The sequence below is a fragment of the Chamaea fasciata genome, unplaced genomic scaffold, assembly GCF_029207755.1.
Source record: "Chamaea fasciata isolate MVZ Bird 193981 ecotype frontalis unplaced genomic scaffold, bChaFas1.0.hap1 SCAF_7, whole genome shotgun sequence".
NCBI lineage: Eukaryota > Metazoa > Chordata > Aves > Passeriformes > Sylviidae > Chamaea > Chamaea fasciata.
Genome location: NW_027094092.1, coordinates 54,260,324 through 54,281,142, shown reverse-complemented (window position 1 = coordinate 54,281,142; position 20,819 = coordinate 54,260,324).

The following is a 20,819-nucleotide window of genomic DNA, read 5'->3' as shown; positions in this document are numbered from 1 at the left end:
TTTATCAAGAAGGCATAAGATCCTTTAGTAGCTCTGGAAATTTGTCAGCTGATGAAACCATCTTGTCTAGGTGGGTTTCTATGAGGTTATTTAAGCCACCCTCAAGTACAGATGTAACAGGAGTGCCTTCACCTAGGAGCATTTGGTCTTGTTAGGTGGGATCCCTGCTCTGGGAGGCCTGGCAGTAGCCATGCTGCTCTTCATGGGTACAAACAAGGCATGGCAATTAAAAACACCACCCTCCTTCCCCTTGCCGTGCCAGTCACCTCCATTCCTTCATTTTGAGTACCAATGTGCTGTTCATAGACTACATATCTTTTCTTCATTTCTGCAGGTTGAAATAAAAGGGGGAAATACAGGCAAACCTCAGGTTGCTGCAAGTGATTCAGCCTTTTGCTGGAAAGTTTGAGGAAATCTCTGCCCCACCTTGGCCCTGCAGTCCCTAAAGAAAGGCAATTCCACATTACAGCTGGGGGTGTGACTGCAGCCCAGAAAAAAGCAGCAGAGATCTGGGTCTGGAACTGTCAGGAGGTCACTACTGGGGGGTGACTGTAACCCTAAGATGCCGCAGTTTATATTCTTGCTCCATTAACTCTGACAACAGACTTCAGAGACCAGAGTTTTCTCAACCTGGTCTATAAATCATACTGGCAAAAATGCACTGGGATTTACCTGCGCATAGCAGGGAGCTCTGCAAGTAAAATTAACCCTTTGAATGAGAACTGAGGTGAGTGTGACACAGATGTCTGTCACCTATGCATTGCTCAGATTTTGGGCTGGGTTTGTGGAAGCCCAAGAGTGGATATTGCACACCTTGAGCTTCAGATATTCATCTTTTCCCCTGACAGATGAGAGGTGGGATGAGACAAGGCCCAGCCTGGAAGCTGTTACAGGCACATCAATGCTGGACCATCCACTTTGCTTCCCAGAAACCAAAGATGTGCAACAGCTTCCAAGCCTCAGGCTGGGCTTACACCAACCTGCTCAGAGTGGTGAAGCTTAACTGGTTTTGTTCGCAAAGATTTCCTCTGTCCTTGGAAAGATCTGCTTTCCAAAACCTCTTCATTTTTTTGTCAAAATGCAAGCCTTTAAAAATAGCTCAACTGGTCGCCCAGGAAGAGACCCACTTGAAATCATGAACTGTTTTTCAAAACCTTGACCTAAATGACTGAAAGGCTGCTACCTTCTGCATAACCCAGGCAATCCTACCAGGTGTATGGGCTGAAAGCTGTACCTGTGCAGTCTCTGGTGCATACAAGCTTTGTGTGGCACTGTGTGACACCATCACAGTGGCTCTGCAAGAGTGAACTGGGTCACCTCCTCACTCATGCATCAGCAGCAAAACTGGGAGCTCAGTGCTGGTGGTAGGACCTTTATCAACAGTGATGAATAGCAGGGGGGATTTTCATCTCTTTGATTAATTTTGCTGGGCTGACAGTTGGAAAGATCACATCTTGGCTCCTGTGCCAGGAGATTTGAGTAAGGGAGTCCTTGGGAGGTCTGGATGAACTAACTTTACTTCTGCAATCCCAAAACCTTGAGCCCTCACAGCTCCTGCAGGCCTGAGGGTGGGAAGTGCTGGTGGGCTTGGAGGAGCAACACTTGAGCTGTCAGGCTGGGAAAAGAAACGATGGGTCCAAAGTCATTGCATTTGTAAAGGAAACACTGGAGCAGGAAAAATCCATTTTGCTTACAGGAGGAATATCCCTTCCTTCTGTGGATGTTTGGAAAGTAAAGACAGGATGAATTTGACCACTGTTTTGTTTGATATTTACCGATTTGAGAGATGGAGGTTTGCAATCCAGGGGCTGCTGTGGCTGTTTTGTGGCTGGGGAGGAGGGAGTTGGACTGCAGCAGCTGGAGAGTGTCAGGAGTGCCACAGGGGGTATGAACCTTCCTGGACAGAGGCTCAGGGTGATAGTTTTAAGCAGCTGGAGATTTTCCTTTGCTCATAACGTCTTCCTTTCTGCCATGGTTCATTCACTCTCCTCACCTCTCCCCCAACACTGCTTCTGAGCATCTCTGTCCTCAGTGGCCTGGGTGACCTATAGAGGGCAATTCCTTGTTTTTCCTTCTGCCAAAATCAGTTATTCCTTACTCAGCTGATTCCTCTCTCACCCTCATGCCCTCCTGTAAAGCCACAATAAGGATCTGGACCCCTCTTCTTGAGATAGCTACCTACAGTCTGTCTGAACATTTTTTTATTAGAGCAATGCAAATCTAATATTGCTTCACTGCTCAAGAGAAACTCGTTCCTGCCTCCCCTTACAGTACTGTGATCTACTTCCTCAAGCTCCAAGGGTATAATATGTGATATTTCAGCTGGGACCATGAACTCAACAGAATAAGGGACTTCCAGCAGTTCCAAAGACACAGAATCTATTTTTCTCCCCTTTACTGTTACAAGCAGTGTAGCATGATAAGCAAAAGAATGGAATATGCTGATTTTTTGCCCAGTCCCATGGGACGCTATAGTCTCCCTGTGGGTCTTTAGATGCTGAGTGATCTTACACTTAATCTACTGTTAGACCGTGGAGTCTCAGGCACAAATCCTAAAGAGGGCAGCAGAATCAAACCCAGACCTTTGCCCATGGCCAGCTGAAGCAGTGCTGGTGCTGCTGAAGCAATGCTGGTGCTGCTAATTGAGTGTGTTTTATGTACAGGAGCAGTTCAGCACACACCCCCAGAACATGCTGCACATCGTTTGGTGAAATACAAACCGACTGGGACAATTTACAATGGTGATTTTTCCACTGACGGGTAAATTAATGCTCTCTATTATAGGCATTTAATCAATGCCAGCTCCCTAAGTCTCTAAACAGGCCACAAAGATAGAAGATTGATTGGTCTGGATGCATCATATATAAAACAGGGATACTTCATAAGAGCATAAATGATGTGTTTGTTTCCCAAAGCCACAAAGACAGCTCTGTGGTGAGGAGTGTTGACAGACACATGCTGAGACACAGTGAAAGGACTAGATTTGGGTTTAATGTGGGGGTTCTGTCTTGGTTTTGTCTTGGGATTTTTCAAGGCAAGGCTGAAATTATCTAGAGATAGGGAGGAAGATCCTTCCAGCTCTGCACATGGGCAAGGCTATTTGCCTGGAAGAGATCCTGGTGATCCCTGCACTGCCTCTGTGGGTTATGGAGATGCTGCTCCCAGATGCTGCTGACCTTTGCAGCAAAATTTGCAGTTAATCACAGAGCACTGAAATTTGGCTTCATATTTACACAAGTGACCAAAACTTCAGAGGAGTTGGTCCCCCACCCCATCCCCTTTTTAATGTTATTTTTCATTTCATGCAGAGCAATATAATGACTTTCTTCTTAGCTCAGCCAGGAGGCTTAGCCTCATTTCCAAGCTGTAGTTTGGATACCCAGGAGCGTGGAAAGGATGTTGCTGGGACCATGGGAATCCAGGGTCTGTCTGAGAGTGTCAGTGCTCTTAACTGGGACAAATCTAAAATAAAATATATGAACACAGGTCCCCCTGAAAGATGTATAAAATTTCTGATTGTATCTCACATGAGAAATGGGTTAAAGCACACAGAGGTTCAGTTTGCATTACTTCTAACCTTTGCAAAGTCATCAAGCTGAAGTACTAAGCACTGATTTGATTTGGAAGCTGAAACTCATCATCCTAAATCAGTGGGATAAAGTATATCTTTTATTAATATGCCTAAACACACCCCTAGTTGCATAAATTGAAGGGGAACACAGAAAGTGATGGTCACTCTGTCAGGATCTCGAACCCCAACTGCCTGTGCGAAAGCCAGTGAGGCCAGGGAGACTCAGACATTTAAACCTTAATCGTGCTTAAAACGGATTTAAGTGTCCACGTGCCTTAGAGTTACGTTACCTTTGGCTTCTGTCAGGTCTGTGAGATTGTGATTAGAAAATCAGTCTAACTTCACCGCTGGAAAGATTGACACCATATTCCTCCCTAGTGGATGGCCAGGGCTACTCTCAGTTTGTGATGGAAAGACAGAGAGCTCAAGAAGTAAAATCTGGCATACTGAAATTTCATGACTTTCCTTCCACAGAGTATTTTGTGTATACCACTGAAGAAAAGCCTAAAACAGGAGTTTGTGGTAATGTTTCTGAGGTAGCAGGGAAGCAGTAATATCCTTTGAATACATTCTGACTCTTCGTGCAGTGCTCCAGAGTTCAGTCCAGGGATCTGTGCAGGTTTTTACCCTTAGTCCTGAGAAGTTCTGCTTTGTAAGCTGGTTTATCTTCTCAATAAGTCACACAAGAGTATCATTTAATGCCCAGTAAATTCATACTTCCCACATTCAGTGGCACATGGCCTCTGGGCTCCTGGTTAAGAACTCACAAGCATGAGGTGCTGTGCTGTAACTCACGCTCTTTCACAGCTCTTGGATTAATTACAAAGCACTAAAAATGTGAAATAACAAAAATAATTACTGTAATAAACTAATGGAGTGAAATATGTTTTGCTGAAATTAAAAAAGTCACTGTCCAGGTTGAGAAAGCCAAACATTAACCTGTGTGTGAGGGGACTAATTACAATGTGAGGTATGTGAGGTTAATGATGACTTCTGCTGTACTGCTCTGCTTCTGAGGTCAGATCTTAATTGTATGAGGAATACATCCTTATGTTTGCATAACACTTCCAACAGATTTATCTGTGAAATCTGAAATCCCCCACTGCTGTGGGGTATTAGCCCAGTCGGATTGGACTTCAGTGGTCCCCGTGGATCCCTTCCATCTTGGGATATTCTGAAATTTTAGGATTTTATGATTCAGTTTACAGTGAGCCAGATCCAGGAAACAGCAGAGACTACATGCAAACTCTCCTGTTGTGCGGGGAGAGGATCCAGTGGAAAGCAACAAAGATGATGAAGGGAGTGGAGCATTTCTCTTACAAGGAAAGGCTGAGAGAGCTGAACCTGCTCAGTCTCGAGAGGAGATGACTGAGAGGGGACCACATCAATGTTTGTCAGTATCTGAAGGGAGGTGTCAGATGTTGGACCAGGCTCTGCTCTGTGCTGCCCAGCAATAGGGCAAGAGGCAATGGGCAGAAACTGGTGCACAGGAACTCTCACCTGAATACGAGGAAGAACTTTCCTATGCAGGTGACTATGGCTGGGAACAGACTGCCCAAAGAGGGTGTGGAGTCTCCTTCATTGGAGAGATCCCAGAGCTGTCTGGACACAATCCTGTGCCCTTGCTCTGGGATGACCCTGCTTGAGCACAAAGGCTGGACCAGATGACCTCCTGTAATCCCCTCCAACGTGATCCAGTCTGTGATTCTGTGACTCTGCATCACCACTCCAATACTCTCAGCTGTCTCATCCTCTTCTGTTGTGTTCTTGAAGTGAGCCATGTGCTGTGAGACCTTTGGAACTGAGCTCTGCAGTGATGGTGACCATGGGACCCATTCCCCAAGTCACCTGTAGCACGAGTTGCACGTGTCATCACTGCCACTGTAAGGCCACAGGAGGAGGTCCATGCAGAGAACCACATCATCCACCCTGCAAGGACCTTCTCCTGTAGCAGCCACGTGGAGCTTGTGAGTTGGCCAGTGCTGCCATTGCTATAACATGAATGGGAAATATTCAGGTGCATTTGAGATAGCCATGATTTCTGTATGAGAATCATGAAATGTAGTTTCCTTCTATCTTTTAGTTCTTTGTTTTTTGAAGGAGTCACCTATGTGAGTTGTTTTGTTCTGCACCTCATACCCCTGCAAAGGCTGGAGAGTTGGCAAAAGGAGGAAATTGGAAATATGCCAGTGTTTGCAAAGATAACATGGACACCCAGGCACCTGAAATACTTTTGTTTGGTTTTGTTTGTTTGTTTTTTGTCTCTGAAAAACAGGCTTTAATACATCAGTCTCATGCATTTGACTTCTAAAATCAGTGTTTGGACTTCTGAAATTGGCACCTGTTGGAGCAACAAAATAGCATGCTTGGTGTCCCGCATCAATTGGATGTATTACCAATGTCATGAGGACAGCAGTTTTCATGGATAATGCAGTCAGGCAGACTCAGATTTGCCTTGTTGACAGGAGATAATGTGTTTGGGGAAACAAAGCCACCAGTTGACAGGGCACTGGCAATCTCCATCAAAGAGGTGTGTCCTGAAGAAACATAAATTCGATCTGTAACATGCAAATCCTGTCTTTAAAACCACACTTAGAAGTTTCTGTGACATCAACCTGTTTGTTAAAATTGCATTTGGAGCAATATTCCCCAGTAGCAAATCCAAAATTTACAGCACTATGGAAGTAGGTAGCTCTACAGGACTGTGGCCTTAACTGGCAAAACACCAAGAGCAGAAATAGTCCCATTGTCTGTCCATCTGACAGACCCACTGCAACAGTGCTTGGTAATTTTTAATACTGCTCTTCATAGATATTAAACATTTTTCCTTAGGATTTTTGTGTTTTAGAGTGTCACACATGATTGCAGTTTTTAGGGCCCAGTTCATCCACCGCAGAAGGAACTTGTGCTTTTCCCTTGGTGTTACCTGGCTATAAAATGGCATCTGAGCATGGCAGCTACTCACTAATCTGTGAAACCAAGAATGAGAATTGTGTTTAATGGGCCTGTTCAGTAATGCCTGCAGACAGGATTTCACAGTGTCTGGGGCTGCTGCTGATTGTGGGCTGCCATGCAGAGAACTGTGATTTGCAAAGGTGCCCAACTGTTATTAGGATTGGCTCTGCTATTATTCATGTTTGTAGGAATACATTTACAGTAAGAGCAGGCATTCTAATTGGCATTTTAAAATGCCAGTTAAGGGAAAAACTTCAGAGTTCTGCCTTGCTCTCATTCTTCTCCATTGAAGTTAAGATATGTTACAGCCACGAATTGCTATACCCAGGTCTCAGCACAGGATCGGGTTCATGAGAAAGCAAGAGTTTGACAGCTCTAATGCCCTGGTAAACTCCATGAGCACATCTCTGCTAAACCTGGGCTGGGGGGAACAGAATTCAATCTTCTTCACACAGCCCTGTGTCTGGTTTCCATCCCTGCTCACAGGCACCCTCTGAGTGCCTGCACCAGTGGGTCTTCACTGCAAAATAAATCCAGCTGTGGGTTTGTGCTTAATTCCACTGACCCTTGCAGTCTGAGTGGACATGGGTTCATTAAGGAGAGAGTACATTGACTTATTCCCACCCATGCTACCCAGCACTCAGTGGAAAGGAAAGTTTTGGTAAACATTCCAGAGGCGTCAGAACTTTTATGAAGTCTCCACATCAATCACATGTCTTTCTTGTGTTCACTTTGGCAGAAGTCTTCAACCTGGATCCTCTCTGAAGCTTCAAATAGAATTAAAATGTGGAGTACAAAAACGCACCCCATGAGGACCAAAAGTGATTCTCCATATATCCTAGAATCTTAAAATTATGTGGGTTGGAAGGGACCTTTTAATTCCAGCTCAGTCTGCCATGTCCAGGGACACCTGCTACTTGACCAGGTTCCTCAAATCCCCATCCAGCCTGACCTTTACTATTTCCAGGGATGGGGCATCCACAGCTTCCCTCAGAAAAATCTGCTAGTTTCTCACCACCCTTACAGTAAAGAATTTTTCCTAACTATCTAATCTAAACCTACTCTCTTTCCGTTTGAAGCCATTACCTCTTGTCCTATCATGCAATGGCCTTGCCAAAAGTCTGTTTCTGGTTCTTTTTTAGCCCCTCTCAGTATTGGAAGGCCTCTAGAAGTGTCACCTTGTCAGAGGCAGCCCTAGTGCAGATGTGTCCAGCTGTGTGCCCTCAGGGAGGTGCTGAAGAAGATGTCCAGGTGTATCTGGCAGCATTTACTCAAAACTGCAGGTTGTCCTTTAGGGCGATATTAGAGCCTGGCACTTGCTCTTGCACAGATAACAAGAAATTTCATGTTTAGGATTATCAGATTTCCAGTTACTCTGCAGAAACAGCTGTCAGCAAATCTGTGACAGCAGATGCTGGGATGTTATTCAGTGTACTGTGTGCTAATCTGCTGCTCTGCCCTCCCCAATTACAGTAGTTTTTTGCTATCACAGGAGGAAGCCAGGACAAATACTGTGATAAGGATGTGCATCAAAGTAGTCTGGGTCCTTCCAGAGTGAGAAGCCTTAGGCAGATACTCACTTTTCCAGTCAATTGACTTTATTTAAAGAGTTCTGTCAAGGCAATCCATGCTTTGCTTTTCCCACTGTTCCATGGGCCTTGTCAGGGTGAATTGTCTCAACAGGGCAGGAAAGAAACCTGTGGGGACAGAGACTGCTTAGAGATGACAGCAATAGGAACACACAACCTGAACTGCACTCCAGTAATCTCCAGCTACCTGGGCCTCCAACTTGCTGGGAGATTGGTGTAAATTGTGGCATAACTTGCAAATACCATGTTTTGTATGCGAGACATGCATTATGCCTCTGGGTATATGTGAAAGGATCTGCCAGCCAATGCACAGGGCTAGCTGCTCCTGAAATCCTTTGACATCTCTGCAGGAATTTTAGATACAGCAACTGTGAATGCCCAGCCACTAAAACTCAGAAGAAGTACCTAATGTAGTCCAGTTTTATTGGCTTTCCAAGCAGCAGTGCTGGTCAGAGCAGATCTCCCATACCAGGCTTTGAAAGTTAAAAAGTCACCATCCGTAAGAGCATCTTCTCTCTGTCTTATCTGGAAAAATACAGAGCTGGTCTTGCTAAGAGAAACTCACTGGAGGTCTTTGGGACTAATGCCCCCTTGGACAGGAGGCCCCTTTGTTTCTCTGTGGAATGTAGTTCCTGTGTGGAATCGTACATAGACAAACCCAACATAATTTCTGCTTGCTGACCTGTAACCACATCACTGGATAGTCTGAATCTGAGAACAAACCACCTTAGAAACCTCAGATTAGTTTTATGTCTGCATTTGTTGAATAAAAGCCAAAATGAGCAGAAAGAAAAGTAATTATGGATTTTTACTCAAATTAGTGTCCTGTATTGTGGGAAACCCATTAGAGAACTGGTATGACAGATGCGAAATCAGAAGCAAAAATGAAGCTGGTTCCCGGATTTTCTCTGTTCAGTAAAGACTCTTAAAAAAAAGTTGCCTGAATCCTGGCCTGTAATGTCTGTGTCTTCCTCAGAGCTGGTCATGAAAAGCCACAATGAATGGAAAGAAGATAATTAAGACAAATGTTCATATAATCTATTTTGAAACAAGATGAGTGATATCTTAAAAATGTTTCTGTGCCTATAGGCAGAGTCAAGGTTACTTGCTTAGATGCAATATTCACATTGCTGACTTTTTTTGGGTGAGAAAAATCCTGTTTGTGGTGATGATGTAACTGGATTTAGAAAAATGCTGTAGCAAAACACAAAACAGAAGGAAGGGCTGTGTTTATATTGCACTGCATTTTGTGGTCAGTTATTATTAAAGGCAAATGCACATTTTAAAAAGCAATTCACGTCTCTCAAAAGAGTCATCTGTGTGAGCTGACAGGAAAGGTTTGCAGAGCAGCATTTCATCATGTTTTCATTGTGTCTGGTGAGGATGCTGTGCAAGTTCATTGTTTGCCTTGATCTGGAAAGTCCTGCCCCTGGAGAGGAAGAGGAGGAAGCAAGACACAATAACTATGGTTTCTGAGAAACTTTGCAAGGAAATTAAACAATAACAGAGCAGAGGATCGACAATTCTAGGTAAAAAAAATGTCAATATGTTGATTTTACACGTATGGGAATTTTCATCTGTATGTTATTAAACTCCCACGGCTAATGCTGTGATTTGTTTTCTCCTTTCAAAACAAGTTAAAGATTAGCTGTAGTGTCTGTGGAAAGGATTGATCAGAATTCTTATATTAAATACAAAAATAATTTTATTCTCATGGTGAAAATCTGGATAGAAAGTTAATTTCTTTTCAATTTCCATGTGCAAACATACCAGCATGTTTTTTTTGTTTCATCAACATCTGGGATAAGTCTGTACCACAGTGCAAAGCTGTTGGCTACCCCAAAACGAACTCCTTTGCTTTTCGGAGTAACTACTGCACTTCTGCTGACTCTTGTGGTCTTTTCTCACATTCATTCATGTTTTCCTTGATTCAAAAATTTTCAGCTCCAGTGGAAAAAAAATAATTCTCTAGTTACAGTTTCTACCCCCTTCCTGCCTTGTGATCACTGTGGCCAAAATGGTGATTGCCTGCTTGGTTTCTTGATTTCTACCCTGGTAGAATTTAGGACTAGAAAAATAGTTTTGCTGAGGCCATAGCAGATGGCCATAAACTCTGCTACAGCACAGTTGTCATGGTCCTGACCACCTCCTGTTTCAGAGATGGGCAGCGAGTTGCAATCCCATCCCTCTAGGATGTGTTGTGAGACTACAACAAAGACCATCCCAGCTCATGAATGCACAGGGTGCTCATAAAATCAGAGCTGGAATTTGTAAAATTGCCATAGGTGGTCCCCAGACTGTTGCAATGTGCTGGTCTGTCTGCTGTCACGGATGCATTCTCTAAACCTCGCTCTGTCCCTTGGCCAGACAATTGCTTCTTCTAGGATCCACTGAGCAGCACTTATTCTGAAATTTGTTCTGTTTCATTCCGTTAGCTCACTTGATTCTCTCTCTTGCACAGAATACAAGATTACCCTGAAGAATAAAATAAAGGAATTAATTGGCATTTTAATTAATTGCAAGTTTTAATTAATATTCACCAGGGTGACAAGTGTTCTGGAATGCAAAACAGGAGTAATTTCTGAGGAAAAGGGGGAAAGGCCCTGCAGTTTTTGTTCAGGTTAAATGAAGACCTTGTAGCTGAATATGTATTAGGTATCTGCTGATTCCATTCAACACCTGAAGTTTCACTCATTTTGAAAAAGCACAGAAAAATCTTTATTCACAATACCAGGGGCTGTGAGCAGGGCCCAGGGATGGAGGACACTGAGTAGAAAGCACAATCCATAACTTAACCAGGTCCATGTTTAAAAATCTTGGCTGAGCTCAGGCACTACAGAGTGAGGTCAGCTGATGTCACGTCCATTCCCTGCCTTCTCCTGCTTTTTGCAGCCTGCCTTCTCCCCTGGGCTGAAGTTTTTCCATGGAGGAACCCTCAGGAGACCTGCAGCCTGTTGATGACTCTGCAGGAGCTGAGGCTGTTGTAAATTGTTGCATGGATGTTCTGTGTTTTATTTGCATAGTGAGGATCCCTTTCCTGAATTGCTATAAAAACTGCCCTGCAATTTCCTCCCAGGCATGGACTAAAGCCTTTGAAAGACCTGTGAAAGATGAGCTCCATTTACTCACTGTTGGTAAAGACAGGGGAGTGGAAATTATCCCTCTGTACAATTTAATATTCACTTTGTAATGCAGTTTTTATGCCAGCAATACTATCCTGATTGCAAGGGATTTTGTGCCTGCAGGCTGTGAGCCTAAGGATGAGACAGAGATGTACTACAGGCAGGATCAAGTGTTTGACAAAAGAAAACCTCCCCACCTTTTTTTTTTTTTTTTTTTTTTTTTTTTTTTTTTTTTTTTTTTTCTTTTTTCCCTCCAGAATTTAAGCAGCTGTAGGTCTTCCTGGAAAGAGATGAACTAAGAGCAGTGGAGAGCTCCCTATTCTGCCTTTGCAGCACAAATATCTGTACCTTTTGCAGAGGTAATTGAGTTTTCCCTGAAATTATCTTCCTGCTAAAAAATAGTTTTTAGCTCATTTGACTTCAGAGTAGATTTGAAATCAGGAAGGTGGAAAAGATTTTGCATTCCTTGGCTGTTCTCTGAATCAGAAATTTCCTTTCCCCAACGGAAGGCATGATCACACATCATGGTCAAGTTGACCCAATTATTAATTTTCACTAACAAAAGACCTCTCCCTTCTTCTTCTCTCTTCCTTTCCTCCTCACCCCTACCTGCAGCCCAGCAGCAGACCTGGTCTGCCAGCCTGACCCTCGCATGAGCCAATGCAACTTTTTTGCTGCATTAATTTCCTGCCAGGATTTTTTGCTCAGTCCAACAAGGAAAACCACCCCAGTCCCAAAGAAGCAGGAACACACAACTGAGAGAATGGGAAAAAGAAGACAGGTAGGATGCAATGATCATTAGAATCAAACTGTGACACTGTAGCATTTTATCTGGAAAAACTCTCCTGGGTTGCAAATGACCTGTTGCAGCCGCAGAGCAGTCCTGGCAGAGGCTGAGCCTGCTCCTTTGGAGGGCATTGTTCAGTCATGCTCTTTCAATGATGGTGCTGATAGCTACCAAGATTCCAGGAAATTGTCCCAATCCTCTGGTGACCTCTGGATGATAAGAACCTTATTTGTTTTGAGTTAGGTCTACACTCAAGTGCTTTGGAAGTGGCTTGGAGGAAACTGGGAGCTATCCTTGAGCTTCTCTGTTGTTGTTGATTGTGTGATATTTCAGTAGACGGGGTGGGACTTCCATCTGGCAGCTAAGCTGTAGGTTATTCTCTGAGGCAAAGAAGACTTCTTGACTCTTCCACAGTGAGGAAAAGATGAAGCTGAAATCACTGAGGAGAGGAATGAGGAAAACAGTCACCAAACCTGGTCTTTTGGCCACCACAGCCCTCCAGAAACCAAGAAAACCAACTGACTTCAGGATGAAAGTACAGTTCCCTCTGCACATTATCTATGCAAAACCAGACCCTAAACAGCAAAAGGATTTACTGTAATCCCATCTTTGCCAATTAAGTGTCTTCTGCTTCTAAATGGAAAGAAAGTTCAATGTTAATTTTAAAATATTGCTGGCATTTATCATAGCAATTACTTTAGCCATGTAAAACTCCAGACACCATAAATACTGTTGATACTATAGATTAAATGCTCCCAAGGCACAAGTTACTGATGCTACAAAATGCACAAGGAGACAAGGATATTCTCCAAGCTCAGCATTTGTTGGGCTCATGTAAAGCCATTTGAGCACACAGTTGCCCCATCAAATTTCTGAAAATGACTGATGTTCCTTGTCAAAAGCCATTTATCTTTATCAGTGACTGTATTTTGGAGGAGCACACCTGGGCAAACACACTCACGAGCTCTGATATGAACACATGCTTCGCTGCAATTACATTTTCCAATCAGTTACTTTTAAAGATGGGAAAAGTTTATTTCAGGGACACTGAATTGCCATGATCTTCACTTCCAAAATTCTCAGACTCTAAAAATCAGATCTCTTTTATCTCTTATAGGTATTGTGGGTATATAATTCTTAAATTAATAATTCTGAATTACAAATAGCTTAGAAAACATCCATCCTAACCTGCTGCTGTGGACTTCTGCACCCAAAAGGAATGAATGGTGTCTGTGCAGGTAGGAAAAAAGGAAGTCTTGATCAGACACATTTTTCCAGTGGACGGGCTTGGAAAGCTGGAGAGGGTGAGAATTTAAGGATATCAGCAATCAGCTGGAATCAGAGGTTTCTGTTAATTTGGCTCTGGTCTCTCCCTGTGGAGAACCTGCCCCTTCACCTGGTGATGGCACTGACAAAGGGGGTTTGGGGTTATGCTTTTAGCAGGGTTTCATGCTGACAGAAGGAGGCTGAGTAGAGCCTGCATGAAGCAGGAGCTGGCTGAGCCCTTGGAAGCAGCAAGATACTTGCACAGTGATGTGTACTGAGTAAAATACACATTTATCACTCCATTGCTTTTTATTAATAGGAGGAAAGATACTAAAAAATAACTCAACCCCAAGACACAGAATGGAGATAAAGCTGTTTTATAGCAGCTGAAAGCATGTGGAAAAATTGTTGCGTAGCTGGAACTTATTTGGCACTAGGGTAAATACTTGTTGAGCTGCCAGTAAAACTGTAGAAGAGGAAATGCTAATGAGAAGACATCCAAACAAGCACTGAGCTTCCTTCCATGAAAATCAAGGTCAAATGGAGCATTTGAAATCATTAGAAACAGGTAAAAAATGAGCTCATATTGTCACTGGGAATGACTCAGCAACAGTTGGAAATTCAATGTGTTTGTAAGGACCCAAAATCTTTCTGCCAGCCGTGGAACTGCCCAGGATTTATTTCTTGAGCATTCTGACTGGCATAGCTTGGGCAGAGTTCCCAAAATTCAGCTTGTGTGGCCTGAAGGGTGAGCTCTGCCTGCAGTACTGTCACCCTTGCTTATGTTTAACCCAAGGGGAGATTGCCTTGCCTGTCACCTTCCATCCAGGAGATGTGGCAGTGTGCCCTGGCACAAACTTGGCCAGCTGCTGCCACGCAGGGCATTGAAATGGCTGATCTGACTGCTTTAAAGGGTACATCTTCTGCTGAAGAAAACTGCATCCAGTTTGCTTTCATATGGAAGCACTGGCTTAACCTTAGTACTTTGTGTCCTGTGGCTGCAGTGGTTTTGTCCTAGATATAACATACAAATCTAGTTGCTTAAAACATTGGTACAGAAAATATTAAGTGGCAGTAAGAAATCCCAGGCAGTCTGCAGCCTAGAAAGTTTAGTGTTGTAGTCTGCTATTGATTTTCACTGGAGTTACATTGGGGTTTTTACAGATGATAAGCTGAATTCAGGAACAGAAAAAATGTTCTGTATATTTTGGCATTATTTGAAACCTTCTTTTATTTTGTATTGCATTTCATACAAGAGAAATAAGGGTTTTCTTTGTTGTTTTCAAAGCAAAATATGCATTCTGTTCTGTTTCCAGGGGCTCTAAGAGTCTTCTGTGATCATCTTTTGCAGCCAGTGTGTTGCTGATTTTTTAAGAACTTATGGTCATTATGGAAGATAAATGACAGTCCTTGGAGCCCATGGCTGAAGCACACATTAGTCACTAGTAAATGATGTATAAAAAATATTCAGCTTGCAAAAAGATAATGGTGGTTCCTATTTGAAAATGCAGAAAAATGCACATATCTGGAGTGCAAAAGTGTCTCATCAATATCTCTGTGGGTAGAAAACTAGCCTGTCAAGAAGAAAATGTTGAAGAGATGGGGATATTTATGCACTTGCAGCACTGATCATAATGATCTAAAGGACTATTAAAGCAAACTTAAAACATTAGATCCCGTAAGTAGACCACTTAATTGTTTTTTCCGTGCAGCCTAGGAATGTTCTAAAAAAATTCAGTAAGGAATTGCTCATTCCATGTCTTTGACCTCCAGTGATCTTGCCTTTCTCCATTTCATTGTGATCTGTAAATTTAATAGCCATTCCTGATTTGACCTTTTACTAACAGCAAAGTCCTTCACCCCATCCAGTGCTGGAGCTGAGGGCTGGGGCTGGCAGGGAGGGAAGCCCAGATGTCAGAGGCCTGTCTTGGTGACTTTGGTCAGGGCTGTGGCAGCACCCACACTGCAGGACTGTGGTGGCCTCATGGCTGCACTCCTCTCTGACCCTCCTCCCTCACTAGGCAACTCCCAGATGAGACATCAGCCCTGCCCTACACAGAAAGTCTCACTGCTTTCCCAGAAGAGGGTAATTCTGCCTTTTCCCCTGGTGGGGAAATTTGGTGCAGTTATCCCACTGCAGGGCTCCAGCCCTTCCAGGCTGGGGTTGGCACCAGGCTTTCTTGAGTGAGTCACATCACAGGGCCAGGCTGTTGGTGTGTGGTGGAAGAGGGAGCTTCCTGCCAAGAGGGGGAAATCCACTTTTAGCCAGTGGTTTAAGTCCTTGTGGACCTGTTTTTGTCACCTTCCACTCCTGTCTCTGTTATCCAGTCTAATGGGGAACCTTTCCTCTATGGGTTACCAATAGGGCTGAACTGACTTGCGGCTGTTGATGCTGCTGCTGCAGACCCAGAGCCTACTCAATCCACTCATCTAGAAACACCCAAATATTGTTGTATATCTATAAATTAATCAGCTTAATTTTCAATTGGGTGTGTGAGATCAGCAAGAGATCCTCCGCGGACCAGGGCAGCTCTGGCAGCAGGAGAATGGGAGGAAAGAAGTCGTGGGGTGGACACTGCAGAGCCTCTTCCCAAGTCAGTGAACCATTGAAGCAGCCCTTCTGTGTTTTTGAACTCTTATTTACCCACTTGGAGGGCTGGGACTCAGACCTAGATGGAAAAGTCTAATCAGGTAAATTTTAATTTTCTTTTTCATTAGTAGCTAAAAAATCTGCAGAAAAGGAGAAAAATGGCAATACCAACTCCTTCACAAGAGGCCTTTCTGCATGTGCAATGCTCTCTTGTCACTCTGTGCCTCTTCTGACTCATCTCAGAGAAAAATATTCACCTTTAGTTCCCTCCTGGCACTCTTTGCTGTGAAGGGGGTGAAACGACACCACAACCTGAAGGGTTATGTATTCCTCCTTTCACAGGAAAAGCCTTTAAGATGCAAAAGAAAAATTGTTCTGTGACTCTGGACATCAGTAAATGATGTATGTCAGTCAGTCAGATGCTGTCCAACTGCTCAAAACAGGACCTGGGCCTTCAGTTGCTCCAGCTGCTCTCAGCTGTGCTTGAAGAGTCTGTCACAGCTGTCCTGTTGCAGCAGGGATAACACTGACTCTGAGTGCTTCTCTTCATCATTTAAAGCTGTAAAGTCTCTTACAGCTTTGAAATTTTGATCTTCAGTGCTTTTTTCCAACTTTTATAACCCATGGAAACGAGGAGATGCTTTGTGTGAAGGGAAGCTTGGAGAATTTCTCTGCCTCCTGCCAAACCTGGCCCGTGTGGTCTGCGTTGCGGAGGCTGAAGGTTTAACTCCCTCAGCACAGCAGAAAGAAGCTCTTTGGCACTTGCACACAAAAACAACAAATTGAACCTGCCCACCCTCTGACCTGTTCAGCTCTCCTGTAATGGGAAGCAGTCAAATTCAGCATGCTGCAACTTTATTATCAGAAAAGAGAAAGAAACCTCCTTAGCAATATGTTATTTACTTCAGAAATAACCTTGAGTTGTCTGTCAGCTGGAAAGAAATATGCTCCTTTTCTGTATCCACTTCACATTTCCCTGGCTTCCAAGGTTCAAATCTGAGGCAGTTTCTGCTGCTGTGGCAGGAACAATAGCATGTGCTGAGTGCCTGCTAAAGGCATTTTTAGGTGTACATTTAGAGTCAAAGAAAATGCTGTAGCATTATGTTTTCTAGACACAAAGAACAGCTCCATGTTTTCAGCTAAAATGTTTTTTTATTTGAAATAAAGATAACATCATATAAAGTACAAAATCCAACTCACACCGAGGAAGCTTGCAGAGCATTTTTCTAGTGAACTCTGTTGCAGGAACAGTGACAGCAAAATTGTTTCTTTGCCAGGGAGATACTTTGGGAACTCAGCAAAGGTAGTTACCTCCTAGCTGCTTATTGGAGCAGGTTGGAAAAGCAAATGTGCTTTCATTCATGACATTTCTATTCTGAAACAGTGGGTGACCAAAGACCCTGAGGTTTTCACTGAAAATGGGGAAGTTGGGAGGCATCCTGGCAGTGCCATCCTCTTGTTCGTACCTCTTTCCCTCCTCTGTCTCCCTGCGACCACACTGCTGGGGTATCTGGGGTGGAAACAACCTTCGAGGCTGTCTTACTTTGCATGAAAGGTTTTATATTTGTGCCCTGCATCCTATAGAGTAAGGCAGATTTATACAAAGGAAAGGTGAGCAGAAAAACAACTAAATAGACTGGAACCTGCCCAGATTACCTTATATAAAACAAACAAAGCCCCCATATGTGTCAATTGGGAATCTTTTAAATTTAATACATCCTTGTGGTTTGAGTAATGTGGTCTCTTCTACAAGCAGCTGACTGTGGAGATTAAAAAACTCATAAAACACAAACCTCAGCCAACAGAAATCATCACTGAAATTGTTTTAAATGTTCCCTATGTGGGCCTGAAGTGCAGCCATGTACTGTTATGGGGAGGATAAAAACACAGTGAAGCAGGGTGCTAAGGGAAGTCTAGTAAGGTTTTATAGTTTCTCTCTATGGCCAATATGATTTTATGAGGCAAATTTTCTACTGCACATCTCAACAAGTTGGCCCTTAGCCACTGACAGTCCTTGTAGCTTATGTATTTTTCTCTCTTTCCACTTTCTTCCCCTGTAAGGAAGAGAAAAAGTGACCTCTGAACAATTTAGTTGAGAAGACATCTGGGATGCTGGGAGGCAGCTTTGTGGTGGAGTTGTTTTGATGGCCAAGAAAATACACTGGGAAAAGATATTTTACTCAGGTTTGTGGCCCTTTCCAGTCATAGTGAATCTCTCCTGCAAGTGCTTTGAAGAGAAAAACAAACTATCCTTCCCTAAAGGAACTGGATGGTCCCTGCCCACTCTGCACTAGATGCACTGGGGAAAAGTCAAACTTTCTGAGCTTAGGCAAATGGTTTCTAGTCTATAATCACTGCCTGGAATTTTAAAGGTTACAAGACAGACAGTGGCTTTTGGAAAATACTGTCCTGTAAAATACTGAAAAATTGGGCTAATTAAAGCTACACCATCCTTTGGGAATGGGTCATTTGTATGTTTGTTCCAAGAGTAAATTTGGATTTTGGTGGATGTTTGCCAGCAGTGAGGAGTAGATTATGTATTTGTTTGAAAACATCTCAGTTTTTAAACAGTTTAGGAATGGAAATGGAGAAAAGAGGCAGACTTTACTGGAATAAATAAAACCCTGCAGTCTAATGTGTCATTTCAATAAGTTATATTAATTACAAAAAATCTTGAAATTTTTTTGTGCTGGTTTTGGAAAGGGTTGGCCTCCAAATTATAAACGACGCTGGAGAAGTTATCACTACATTGAAGACCCTGAGTCACATCAGCAAAGCAGCACTACCAGCATCACAGTTTTGTTAATTTCTGTTGAAAAGTCTAACAAAGCAGTAAAATTGCAGCATGGCAGGGGAAGGAAAGGCAATGGGAACAGCCTTTGCGGTATTCACACTGTCCATTTAGAAAAATACCATCAGGGAGGTGGGAGGTGTTCATCATGCCAGGTAATTCTTCTCCCAGCGGTCAGGAATTAACACAAGAGCAATGAAGGGCAGGGTGTTTTCATTCATTCAAACAGCTGCTCACTCAATGCTCTCAGCTTTCAGGCATCCCATTCCTCCCTCCTCAGAGGTAGCATGGACCTTCCCATGGAGCAGGTGATCCCCCTGCTGGCTGGGCATCCAACACCTCCCTCACAATGCCTGGATCCCTGGAACATTGCTCCTTTATGTCCCTCTCTTGATTTCTTATTTAAAAAAAAAAAAAAAGTATCAACAACCTGAAATCCTGAATCACTTTAGCAAAACAAGAAAGAAGGTGAGGCTGGTTTGGTTTGAAGCTGCTTTCCTGGTGCACTGAGGGGAGCAGATGGCAATTCATGCAGGGAGAGCGTCCTTAGCCATGTAACACTCAGAGAGCAAAGAGACTGAATTAGAGAATCCTAATTGCGATGTGTCATCAAATACCCACTGAGGTGGACCTGTTTTATGCTTGCCATCTCTTAAAAGTTTCCTGCCTCCATCCTGGCAGCAGAGGGGTGATGATGCTGAGAGCTGGCGTGTGCTGGGAGACTGACAGCCAGCTCTGGGAGAGGAGCTGGCAGCATCCCCCATGCTCCAGGGTGACGAGAGTGGAGGCCTTGTCATGGGACAATAAAATATTCACGTGTTTGAGAGACGTGTATTTCCCTCATGCTTGGTCAGAGCTTGTTCTCAGTGGTGAGGCGCAAATCCCAAATAGCTGCTTTGCCTGTGAATGTGGGTGTGACATTCTTTTTGCATCAGTGTGAGAGGTATCAGGGAATCTGATGCCTTCTACAAACTATTTGGAAGTTGTTAGTTCAGGAGGAGACTACCATTGCCAGGCTTTAGGGATTGCTATTTATACATGTATTTTAAGCAGCAGTTGTTCTCGGAAAATCTGATTTAAAAATAGCATTCTGCCTTTGTATTCCTCTGATTGCCAGATGAGATGCTCTGTGTTCCCAAGGATTTGTTTGGGTTTATTCCTCTGTAAGTGCCAGTACTAGAAATTCAATCTCAGTTCTGAGAGAAAACTACATCCTTGTCTTCTCACATATCCTCACCAGTAATAAAACCTGAAGATCAAAGCATGCCCTTGGTGACACCTCCACAACCTCTTTATTTGCCAGTGATCAGCTCTCAATTGGAATCCTGTCAGCATTTCTGTCCTGTGTTCCTGAGAAAGGGCTGGACCCAGATTGCTCCTGGCATTGTGTCTTCCTCGACAGCAAAAGAAAACCAAGTGCAAGACGATTTCAAAATGACAGGGATGGGGATGTGGTTACATGTGGCATTACCTCACTGTTACTAGATGTGATATTATATCAGTGTTGTTCACCTGCTGAGAGGGTGCTGATTTTGTCTTTAGGGGCAAATTTTGCATTTCAGTGCACCTCGACTGACAAATGCCAAAGTTGCTGTTCCCAACAATTGTCTTTTAAGCCCAATGAGCAGAGGAAACTAGCTCTGAAGCCTCTAAACCATGGCTTTAAACCTGAGGAATATTAACTCCAGCGATACTCCCTCAGGCTGCAGCTCATTCTCTCTCCTCACACCACTTTCGTGTCCCCAAAAAGACATCCCCACAGAAAACAGGCTGAGGCACCCCATAACACACACTGCTCAAGCAGCTCATGAGCATTTGAGACATGACATGCTCAGATTCAATAACTTATTGAAACAGGTCCAGTGGGCATCCAGGTTGTGCTTTCTGCCCTGGAGGTGGCAGAGAGGGCGTGCAGTGCCCTGTGGCTCTTATCCATGCTTGGAGAGCCTTGCAGCTCGCAGAGATGCCCATGCTGAGCTGGTTCCAGCCCTCATCTTGCTGGCATGAAAGCTGTGCCCAACCTTGGATGTAAATTTAATCTTGTTGGGAGCTAATGGAGTGAGGAATTTGACACACCTTTTCCTTCTCTGTAGATGGGAGCCATATGGCTCCTGACTCTTACAGCGTTCCTCAATCTGAAGATGAATG